A 12,292-nucleotide genomic window follows, 5' to 3' on the forward strand; every position below is an offset into this window, starting at 1 on the left:
CACCTTCTGCGCCTCGCCGGAGTTCGCCAGAGCGGGCGCATCTGGCTGGACCGCGCCGTTGCAGCCCGCCCCCGCCTTCTCCAGATCTCCAGCGGAGGGAGCACCGCGCTGGACGCCGGCACGCCCCCTCACAAAGGTGCCCGCAGCGACCTGCCGCGCCTGCTCCACCAGATCTGCGCCCCAATCGGGGCGCTCGCCTCCTGCGTCCGCCATGGCGATGGAGAGGATGCAGTGAGGGAGACGATGAGGTTGGAGAGGAGAGGGAGTGGGGAGTGGAGAGTGGAGAGAGGGAGACGATGTGGCGGGGGGAAATGGTGGGCGATGCGGCCGGAGGTGGTTGCCGTCCACATTTATATGATGCGACAGTTTTGGCAACTACCCGTGACACGTGCTGCCCCACGCGCGGGCGGCTTCACGCGTGCACGAAAGGCCGCCGTATACAAACAAATACGTATACGGACGGGCATACGTATACGGCCGGGCATACGATCTAATCGGGCCCGTACGGGCCTCCCAGGGCTCCTCGACGGCTATACGCGGGGGCAACAAAGACGATCGTGCCCCTCGTTATGAACCGTTTTTGGTTCATCCTGGCCGTCGATGTGTTTTTCCACCCCGCGTTCAGCCCAGGGGGGGAGCATCGGAGCAGAAACGCGCTTAGTTAGCTTCAAGGGACAAGGTGCTCACATTCGCAAAAAAAAGGGACAAGGTGCTCAGCTATATAAGAGGCCGTGGTGCGCCCAGAACAGCGACTATGCAATCAGTCGGTATAAACTGAAAACCGAACTGAATTGGTCGGTTAACCGAATTTTCGGTTAGTTGTTTTGGACTGCCATTTATGGTTTTTGGTTTTGCTAACTGAAGTTGGAAAAAACCGAATGTTATAAACCGAATTTTCAGTTTCTACGGAATGCCCACCCCTAAGCGGTACTACCAGTAGGTGCACTAGTTTAAGGCGGATCAAACTTAATCATCTCTAGTAATTAACCTATCTACTTAGGTCAATGGGGAGCCCGGTGCTCCGATCCACTGGGATAACCAATAGTATAAACAGTGATTGATCGATCAGGATAGATCACATGTTTCCCGTGAGCGTTCCGTCGAAGACGAGTGACTGTCTGAAATGTTCTGGTGGTTAAATCTTAAAATGAGGGTGCGCACAGATAGCCTTGAAAATTAAAAATTTGATTGTCTTCGATTGTGGATTCGATTATTGGTACAAATGCAATACTCAGCTACCTGTGCACGATTCAGAGCCCAGGAAATGATCGGGTTCTGTTATTGCGCATGCATCTCGTTACTTATCTATTATACTTACAGCTGCCAATATATGTTTCTAGCCAGGCATTAATTATGATGAGTGGCCCATTATGTACACCTCGAGTGCATCGGAATCTCTTATCCTTGTGTTGCTGCATATTATACATATTGATGAGATGCAGAATTAGTTTAGTAGTTCACGCCTTAATTAATTTGGCTCGCGTCTGACATGCACACATCAGGATCTGAGTCCTATTTTTCGTTTCTGTCTCTGTCAACCTCCACGTCGTCGATTAGTACATACCCTTTCCACCCGAAATTAACTAGCGGTCAAACTAATGGAACCGTTTGAGCGACAGTTATTTCCTGATGAAGGAAGTACGTAATAGCTTTTGCACCGGAACTTCTTATGTTTCTTTTTTTGAGGGAACTTCTTATGTTTATTGACAAAAGGTGGGTGCTACTACAAAGAAGCTTTATAGTATATTCTTGCAGTATTAGCCCTCCGTTCTATGTATATGTATGGGCACAACTTGACCTCTCTTGGTTTTTCTGGCATGCACTATTTGCTGGACAATAGATCGGATCTCATCTCGTCCATGACCCGGCCGGGCTACTAGTCATGTGCTGGAATATTTGGTGGCTAGCGTGTGTGTCTTCCTTCCCTCCGTGTGGCCCAAGCCGGTCTACATATAGATCAAGACAGGGACACACAGACTAGGTAGGGCCACATGACAAGTACGTATGCATTTGACAAGTGGCAATTGGGCTAGACTTGACTCCCAAGCCAATGTTCACATCTCTGCGCTGCATTGATCTTCTTATTGTGTGACCTCCTTCTAGTGAAGCCTTCAAGCTTCCTTCCTCGCCCAATCACAATCTCGGTTCTGCAAATGGCAATCCTTTGGTTTCATACCATTTTTCACAAGCTTGGTGCCATCAAAACAACTCAAGCGACTATACATGAATAATTATGTAACCCCCTCCATATCAAAATATAAGATGGTTCTCGATATCGTCTTTGTATCGAAAACATCTTATTGATACAGAGGGAGTAACTCATATCACCGCATGGTAACATGCATTGGACCCCCGCCGGTATATGTTGTCGGAACATATAAATATAGGGAAAGCAGTGGCTGCACCCACCGTTGGTGCACCCACGGTGCACCCATGCAAGAAAACATACTAAAACATTTTGAAAAAAATCTGAAAATTTATGAAAATGATTATCAGCAAATGTTAGAGTGGCTTGCCAAGATTGGTGGTCAAATGACATCCGAGGAGAACTGTACAAAATTACAAAAAATTTTAGGATGCCTTTAATTTGCTTTCGGCTGCGTAAAAGCAAACCAAAATTTTCAAAGTACGCCTAGTAGCAGCTACCGGGAAGGATAGACAAGCTACTACAGTAATATATAATCGGGGAGGGGCCATCGTTAATCAGTTCCTTAGTACGTACGGCCGAGGTAGGTTTAATCGTCGCGAGGACAGTAATCAAACACCACGTTCGTTGGTCCGTTACATGCATCATACCAAAGGATTTTCATAGGAATTTTAGGCTTCTTTTAGTTTACAGGAATTCTAACGGATAGAAATTTTGTAGGAAAAATTCCCTTGGTGTGCTTTGGTTTCTAGAAATGTATTTCTATTTCTATGTAGGATAGGAATCAATCTTTCACATTTCAAAGAAAATAGTCAAGACTTAATGAAAAAATATTATTCTACGAATCAAATGACACCTCTTTTCCTATAGGAATTGAGATACATCCTATCTCACTTTTTATGTTTTTATATTCCTATCCTATGAACCAAAAGAGGCCTTAGAGAGTTGTTTGATTCATAGGATTGAGTCATATAGGATTTTTTTTCCTAAAGAATTCTTTGTACTACTTCCATAGAATTTCTAGCATCCACTCAAACCTCTCTGAAGAATCATTTGCTTTTATATGATGCAATCAAACAACCCAAAATCTTGTAGAATTGAGATGGACATGACATGTCAATCCTATGTTTTTTCTATTCCCGCATTTTTAAAATCCGACGAATCAAAGAGGCCCTAATACGAGTTTTTTTTTGCAGGGTGCTCTAAGACGAGTTCAACTGAGTTTGTGTGGTTTTTGAGCCTATGCATAAATAGGAACATGAAAAAAAGGTTAAATCAAGCCGCATGTGCAACTGGAAACAACTAGGAGCATCCTTCATGGTCCAGCCGGATATGCTCTTGGATAAATTAGCCTAGGAAATGGAGATACCCGGATCTCCAAGACAAGCAAACGGTCAAGATGAACGAACATCATTAGTTTTGCAAGAAGCACGGCGGGTGCTCGTCCACCTGCTAAGTTGTGGTCCTGCTCATGCGTGACTGTGGTGTGCGTGATCCGTTGGCGATCGACATTACTCGGGCAATGCGAATCAACCTGTGGTTGAGTTGGTTAGGTGGACAGTGGTATCCCCAACCCATCAGGGTTCAAATCCTGGTGCTCGCATTATTTCTGGATTTATTTCAGGATTTCCGGCGATGCGCTTTCAGTGGGAGGAGACGTTTCCGTTGACGACGAGGCGCCTACGGTGACTTCGTAAATCTCAAGATGATATGCCGGCTCAGTCTCTCGGAGGTGCTCATAGGGGTAGGGTGTGCGTGTGTGCGTTTATAGGGGTGAGTGTATGCGCGTGTATATGAGCGCTTGTGTCTGTACTGATGCTCAAAAAAAGACATTACTCGGGCAATAATTTCTCCGTGCCATGGCAAGCTGGTTTGTCTCATCTGGTGTTTCATGTGCACGCGTCCGATTGTCATGGCCATCCGATCCGATCTGTCTGATCCTGACAGGTGGTGCATGTGTTAGTTACAATTGTTGTTTAACGATCAGCATTATTTCTTCTCCATTTGGAGGATGAAGAACTGTGACGGGAAATGATGCACCATACCTTTTTTTAACATAGTACAATCACAGGTGTTTATATACACGCACATACACTTCCCTTCTATGAACGTGCGCACACACCCTGCCCCTATGAGCACCTCCGAGATATCGAGCCGATACAACATCTTGAGTTTCATGAAATCATCATATATGCCTAACATAAATTCCAGAGAAATGCGAACGGCACTGCCATGTCTTGGGCTTGAACCCTCGTGTGTTGATTTCACCACAAGAAACCTAATCAACCGATACCGGCAGGAGCATCGCCTCACATTGAACAAATAGTCCACCTAAAATAGACACACGCGGCGTCAAGCATGAAATTTTAACCTCTACCATGCATCCTCGGTGTCTCGCCTACTTGGTATTGTGTCAGTCGGGGGTGTATCTGGCATCCTCTTGATATCGATGTGTTCCTATTTGTCAGGATTTTTCTTTTTTGTACTAAGGCACGAGCGTTTTCACCAGTCGGAAGACCGTTCCAAATGTTGTCGGTAAAATGGGTTTACAATTCACGTGTAGCAGCAGCTTGTCTTGTGTGCCACGAAAACGAAAGGATCGGGAGGATGAGTGTCCTCCGGCTTCTACCAGTCTTGCGCGCCAAGAAAGGAAAGCAGCAGGCGCTCACATGCAGAGCATCGTCGCAGCCGATCCGCTCCCAATCAGCGGCTCACGCACACCCCCAACTAATCATGATCCCCATTAATATAATCAACACGCTTTAATCAGATGCCCAACTTGTTAACCACAACAAAGAACAAAATTAGTACCCCTAACCGCCAAGCGAAACCAGAATGAGCCCAGCTCGCGTCTCATCAACCGTCTAATCTCATGAAACTCGGATCCGACGGCCGCAGTGCGCCGGTGGGGGAGGGGATTCGAAACCGCCAGCCAGCCGCCTGCCCCGGCTGCCAGGGCCCACGCGTCAGACACAGTATAATCGTACATGCTCTCATACACAAACATATATTTGACCCTTAGGGCATCTTCAATGATAACCCGTAAATTTCCCTTCGCATACTTTCACGAACGGGGCAGAACAGTCCGCGGACACGAATGCGGAAGGCCGCCGTCCAACATTGCCCGCATACATTTAAACCAGGATTTGAACTAATCGGATGAAACTCATGCAAACAGGCTGATATTCAACAAAGTTCGGATAGAAAATAGCATAAATCATTCATACATAGCATGCCAATTAAGTTTAGTACAACAATGTCTTAAATTCGACTAGATTAATCGGATATACAACAAGTTTTTCATCAACGGATCATGCCATCCCACACATACTTCACCTTCAGCTTCATCCAATGGTGTGTGTACGAAAATGGTCGCCCCCCTATCCTGTGGTACATCACGGCAGCGCGTACGGGCTACATAATGTGTACACCAACATTGAGTGAACGAATCAATCAACAAGTTGAGCAAGAGGAAGCAAAACTTACAATCTCGTCATCTACCGCGTGCAATGGCCAATGGCCACCTTGCCTCCAACTGACGAACCACGTTATAAAACTTGGTGACGCTGGTAGCTGGTCTGCATAGCATACCAACGATATGATAACGGACTGAAATTGCGTTGTTGAATGATGTACATGTCGTACGGTGCAATCTTGTTTCGTGCGTGAAATGATTCACGCACTTGCTGCCAGAAGGTCCCCCCTCTGTTCCTACCTATGAAATCCGTGGATACGGGAAACCACGCATCGCACAACAACTCGTCCTCAATGGTCGAGTAGCTCGTCATCCTTCGTACTCTAAAAAATGACATAGCGCTCAGAAATGAGCTCAATGGCATTTGCCCAAACACCTGTTGAGCGTGGTGTCTGCCATGCAGGTCGTCTACAAGGGGTGGAGTGTACCTGGGTACAAACGACTCCAGGGTGGATAGCGCTATCATAGAGGCGAGAGAGCGTGTCGGTGCTGGTTGCGGACATCCGATAATGCCTCGGTGGTGGCCGAGACGTGCATCAGCGGTGGCGGAGGTGGAGGGCACGGATGGAAAGCAAAGGGGAGAAGGGACGGAGTGTAAGGAAATGGGACCGGGAGGTGGAATTGGGTGGGTCGGGGGTGTCGGAGTCCTACATGTCTGTTGGTCGGACTCCCGCAACCCTCCCCCCCCCCCCCCCCACACACACCCCACACACACACTTTCTCTCCAATTTGCAGGAGAAAACACGGCCGGAGCGCTTGGCGGACCAATACAGGCCCGTATTGGATGGTTTCCGCGGTCTGAACATATGCGGGCGATTTCAAGGTCGGTGTTGGAGATGCCCTTATGAATGAATACTCTAACTTAGAAGCATCTCTGAGATAGTGAGCCAGCACAACATTTTGGGATTGACAAAGTCACCACATACATCTCGTAGTCAACGAAAATGTCTCCTACCAACGAAGTCACCATTTTGGGAGTAAGTGAGAAGGTTTTAGACCAATAACCGCCGAGTGGGGAACAAAGAACTACTCTCATGATGTTACAATACTCAAATGGGTGGCACCGGAAAGAGCCTAAAGATGTACCTCCTCTTTGATCTTCACGGTGACAATCATCATCGTGATGGCGGTGTTAAGAAAAACCCTTCATTATGCTCTTTCCAGATCACCCCAGAAACAAGCAAGAACAGAGACGTGAGAGCTTTTCTCTGATTCCAATGCTCAATCACATTTTTGATCTAGCAATCGAGAGACCGGTGATCCCATGGCCAAATGTGTCGAGATGTGATCGATGCATCTATATAAGTAAGGATTCTCTTATAGTTCGAAAGTGTTGTTCTAATCCCGAGCTCATGTGAGCTTGGATGAACAGTAAAATCAAAAGAAAATTTAAAATTTTAAAAAAAATCTGAACTTTTTTTGTGAAACAATGACAAATGTTTAGATAGCTTGCCAAATTTCATCATGAAATCACATTCGTGGAAAATGTGCCAAAAAAATCGATGCTCCAAAATGCGTTTGAAAATAACATTTTGAAGCATTGATTTTGTTTTTTACCATATTTTCCACGAATGTCATCTGGTGATTAAATTTGGCAAGCTAACAAAACTTTCATCGATGTTTCACACACCAAAAAATCAGAATTTTTTTCTTTTTTTTTAATTTTACTGTTCACCAAGATCACAAGAGCTCGAGATCAGAACAGCCGCCGTTCCAGATGACTAATATTCCAGCCTACAGTTATGTGTTTCGTTTCGGATGGTTGGTTTGCTGGCACATCAACGTGAATAATTAAAAGCAAGTGCAAGGGCGGGCTCACATCACATGGTGCGTGGTCCTTGCAGGAGCACTCACTGTTTGTATGTGTCCCCAACTGGCTACACAATGGAATGATGGATCCAAAGTACAGTTTGATCTACATTGAAGCAGGCTCCATCCATAATATTGTTCTCTTTTTTTGGTTGAGAAACGTGGGCATGCTTGCTTGGCATCTTCAACTGATTGGTACTACTAATTCTTATCATTGTGTCCAGAGCTGAGCAGAGATTCCAGACAGGCAGGGCATGGAATGGATATAGTATCTGCCAATGCATTTTCTAGTGCCTAGTGGTTCAGCTTCTCTATCTGGACTAGTGCAAGTGCGGGTGCCGACATGTAGCCACGGGCAGCAAAGAATTTGTTGCTTTTCTTTGATTGTCCATTATCTGTATGTATGTATGTACTGCTCATTATCTGAAGATATTGCGCATGATTCAGGATTCAGAGAATGATTGGCTCTGCTGTTGAGCATATGGATCTTCAGCTAACTCTCCAGTTGCTCTTCGGAAGAAGACGAACATGCTGGGCTGATCACGAATCATCAGGGATCGATAAAAACCAGGGATCAGCTCCCGGGATCCATTTCATCGAAACAAAACCAAATGTTCAAACAAAGATTTAGGACCACAACATTTTGATCTCGCGATGTGCAAAGCATACATATATTGAATATATATGCTGAGATTGGGAATGAATTGCTCTAGTAAGCCTTGTGCGTAGAATTGGAAAAATGAAGTCTGATTGTGGTGGTATAGACTATAGAGTACTAATTGATATTATGAATGGGGCTTGCATCTAGAGTCCTATTTTTCTCTTATCTGTCACTGTCAGTCTCCACGTCTGGTATACATATCTCTCGGATGTGAACATTTAACAAATGGCGGGAGATGGAGGAGAGGGAGAGTAGGACCGTATATTCTTGTATTATTCCTCCGTTCTACTCCCTCCGTCCGCGAATAAGTGTACATCTAGCTTTTGTCTTAAGTTAAAATTTTAAAACTTTGACCAACTTTTAGAGAAAAATAGCACTATTTATGACATTAAATTAGTATCACTAGATCCGTTTTGAAATGTACATTCATAATACACCAATTTGATTTCATATATGTTACTAATTTTTTTATAGTTGATTAAAATTTTAAAACTTTGACTTAGGACAAAAAGGAGTACCGGAATATATAGTAATCTTCTTGAATTAAGATCAGGACCCAAGCTAGGAGAACTTGTCAGTGGAGCTGTCATTTTAGTACTTGTATTGCCCAGTTTGCTGCGGTACCAGTAGCGATCGAGCTTAACTAATGATTATTGCCCGGTTGCAGCGGTGCTACCAGTAGGTGCACTAGTTTAAGGCGGATCAATCTTAATCATCGCTAGTAACTAACATACTATCTCCTTAAGAGCAAGTATAATAGAATGACGTAGGCGGGCTGTAAGGCTTTAAATATTATATTTTGAATGAGTTGAAGGAGAGAAAGAAGGAGAGAGAAGGGAAACGGACTACTGATTAACAGTCGGCTGCAGCACATGCTCCTAAGCATATTATGAAAGAGTGAAATGGGCCATGTAGTAAAAAAGCAATACATATTTATATCTAACTATTGTACTTGCTGGATATAAGGTTTGCTATAGATGATGTGGCAAGACTATATAGCCAGCAGCTGGCTAGACTATTAACCATGCTCTAAGTCAATGGGGAGCTAGGTGGTCCGATCCACTGGGTGTCAACCAATGGTATAAAGAGTGATTGATCGATCAAGATGGATCACATGTTTCGGGTGAGCGATCCGTCGATGACTGTGTCAAATGTTGTTCTAGTGGTTAAAGCTTGAAACGAGGGTGCGCACAAATAGCCTTGAAGATCAATCCTTTGATCATCTTTGATTGTGTGGATTCGATTCTTGGTACAAATGCAATACTCAGCTACCTGCGCACGATTCAGAGCCCAGGAAATGATTGGGTTCTGTTATTGCGCATGCATCTCGTTGCTTATCTATTATACCTACAGCTGCCAATGTATATTTCTGGCCGGGTGTTAACTATGACGAGTGGGCCATTGTGTACACCTCGAGTGCATCGGAATCTCTTATCCTTGTAGTGGTCCATATTATACATACTCCATGGGTTTCAAAATATAGTGCGTCTGCGCTTCCTGAGGTTCAACTTTCACAATAAATTTAACCAACGAGACCGACTGTGACGGGAGCAAAAATTATATAATTGAAACTTCTTTTGAATACGAATTCATTGGTATATAACTTTTGCTCCCGTCGCAGTCGGTCTCGTTGGTTAAATTTATGATTAAAATTGAAGTACAGGAACCGAGGACGCGCTATATTTTTGAAACGGAGGAAGTGCCGATGAGATGAGCAGAATTAGTTTACTAGTTCATGCCTTAATTAATTTGGCTCGTGTCTGACATGCACACATCGGGATCTGAGTCCTATTTTTCATTTTTGTCTCTGTCAATCTCTGTGTCGCCGATTAGTACATACCACTCCCTCTGAAAATAACTATTGTCAAACGGATGGATCCGTTTGAGCAATAATTATTTTCGGACGAAGAAAGTACCTAATAGCTTCGCACTGGAACTTCTTATGTTTCTCTTTTTTAGGGAACTTCTTATGTTTATTGACAAACGGTGGGTGGTACTACAAAGAAGCAGAATAGTATATTCTTGCAGTATTATCCCTCCCTTTCTCTTGCCACCGCAAAAAAAAAACTTAACCTCTCTTGGTTTTCTGGCATGCACCATTGTTGGCCGTTGGATCGGATCTCATCTTGTTGATGACCCGGCCAGGCTACTTACTAGTCATGTGATGGACGTTTGGTGGCTAGTGTGTAGTGTGTCTTTCTTCCTTTCATGTGGCCCAAGCCGGTCTACATATAGATCAAGACAGGGACACACAGACTAGGTAAGGCCACATGACAAGTACGTATGCATTTGACAAGTGGCAATTGGGCTAGACATGACTCCCAAGCCAATGTTCACATCTCTGCGCTGCACTGCTCTTCTTTTTGTGTGACCTCCTTCTAGTCAAGCCTTCAAGCCTCCGTCCTCACCCAATCACGATCTCGGTTCTGCAAATGGCAATCCTTTTGTTTCATGCCGTTTTTCACAAGCTCGGTGGAAAATGTTCTGCCGTCAAAACATCTCAAGCGAGCTTTAATATTAGCGCCATTGCACACTCATGAATAACCATGTCCCTCCTCTCTGTATCAAAATATAAGACATTCTTTGATACTGCCTTTGTATCAAAAGATATCTTATACTTTGACACAGAGGAAGTAACTCTTATCACCGGCGTGGTAACTTGCATTTAACCCCCGCCGGTATATGTTGTAGGAACATATAAATACAGGATCTAATTTCAAAGCCCTTATTACAATGGACAAAACCATGGAAACGTATCACCAATCAAGTGAGTCATTAGAGAACTTAAACATTATGAACTTGTAAAATATGGGAGGTTATTTACTACTAATATCAGTCTTCTTTTTCATGCATGCATGCCTTGAGATGATGTATTTTTCGCGGGCTCCCAAGAAGGTGCACGCCGGAAAAGGGGGTGTGATGGCAAAATGTTCGGTACCTACTACAGTGGTACTACTACTAGACACATTATGCTCTGTAGAAAGCAAAGTCCTTGTGATTTTTATGCCTTTACTTTGCAAAGTCCTTGTGATTGTTATTATATGCCTTTACTTTGCAAAGTCCTTGTGGTTGTTATTATGCTTTTAATTTGCAAAGTCCTTGTGATTATCATTATGCCCTTTATTTGCTTTCGGCTGCCTAAAAGCAAACCAAAATTTTCAAGTACACCTAGTAGTAGCTACGGGGAAGGATAGACACGCTAATATATAATCGGGGCCATATAGTTAATCAGTTCCTAGTACGTACGGCTAAGGTAGATTTAATCGTGGCGAGGACACCAATAAACACCACGTTGGTCCGTCCGTACCGTAAGATGCGGCAAAAAACATAAATTTGACCTTAGGACGAAACTATTTCACAAACTAAACTATGTTTAAAAATATTTCACCCAGCTGACCTCTAATATGCAGCGCCCAACAGCAAGGCGCTACACTTTTACTGTGCAGCGCCTAACACACAGGGGCCACACTGTGCAGCGCCTAGCTGTAAGGAGCTGCACTACACTGTGCAGCGCCTAACTGTAAGGAGTTGCACAGTAGAGTGCAGCGCCTTACTGTTGGGAGCTGCACAAAAGGGTCAGCGGTGTGAAATATTTTTGAAAACAGTTTAGTTTGTGAAATACTTTCGCTTTGAGGTCAAATTTGTTAATTCTGCCGTAAGATGCATGCATGATGATCGATGCCCTATCATGAGCTAGTGAAGTACTCCTACTTAATTTAGCCAATGCAATAAACAACCTTGCTCAAGGACAGACATGCATCATGATGACTACGGATGGAAATTATTTGAACTTGATAGCAATTCTGGTTCGTATTTATTGCTTTCTCCCACTGTTCAAAAAATCTTCTGATTCAGTGATTTATCGTTTGATTTATCGCTACTCTTGGGGTGACCGATAAGATTATGCCTTATCTTCACCGTTTATCGTTTGGGCTGAATATCACTATGAAAAGTGATAATCTACCGATAAATCGGGCCTATTTATAGCACTATGTTTGCAAAAACTATGTTTATTTGTGTTTTGTGGACCTTGTTACGCTATATGTATTGTTGTCCTATTTTGTTTGCCATTATACAAGGGTTCAAAGGTTAGGAATCAAGGTAACACTTCTATCCAATATTATTTTAGTGTTGAATATAGCATATTTTAGTGTTGGAAACCTGAGATTTGCAAAAAAAATGGCCGATTAATAGTCAACCG

The sequence above is a fragment of the Triticum urartu genome, chromosome 3A, assembly GCF_056163025.1.
Source record: "Triticum urartu cultivar PI428250 chromosome 3A, HENAU_Tu73, whole genome shotgun sequence".
NCBI classification, from domain to species: Eukaryota; Viridiplantae; Streptophyta; class Magnoliopsida; order Poales; family Poaceae; genus Triticum; species Triticum urartu.